Source organism: Acanthochromis polyacanthus, chromosome 15 (assembly GCF_021347895.1).
Source record: "Acanthochromis polyacanthus isolate Apoly-LR-REF ecotype Palm Island chromosome 15, KAUST_Apoly_ChrSc, whole genome shotgun sequence".
Lineage (NCBI taxonomy): Eukaryota > Metazoa > Chordata > Actinopteri > Pomacentridae > Acanthochromis > Acanthochromis polyacanthus.
In genome coordinates, this window is record NC_067127.1 from 35,287,024 (window position 1) to 35,287,297 (window position 274).

Here is a 274-nt window from a genome sequence, read left to right on the forward strand (position 1 = left end):
TGAGTAGAGTTCTGTCTTTCCAAATTACGGTTAAAAACTATAAGATCTGAAGCTTTTTTGTAATCAAAGAAAAAAGAATGACTGTTAACGGCAGGATTCTCATAAAACTGACTGTGTGAACTGGAAAATTTGCCAAAAAATGACAAAAATAAAGACAACAAAACAAGACACACATAAAGACAACATGACAAAATCTGGACCTAAAACATCAGAAAATTTTTCAATTTTCAACTGTATTTTAATGATTTTTCCTCTGAAAAATTATCCTTTTTGT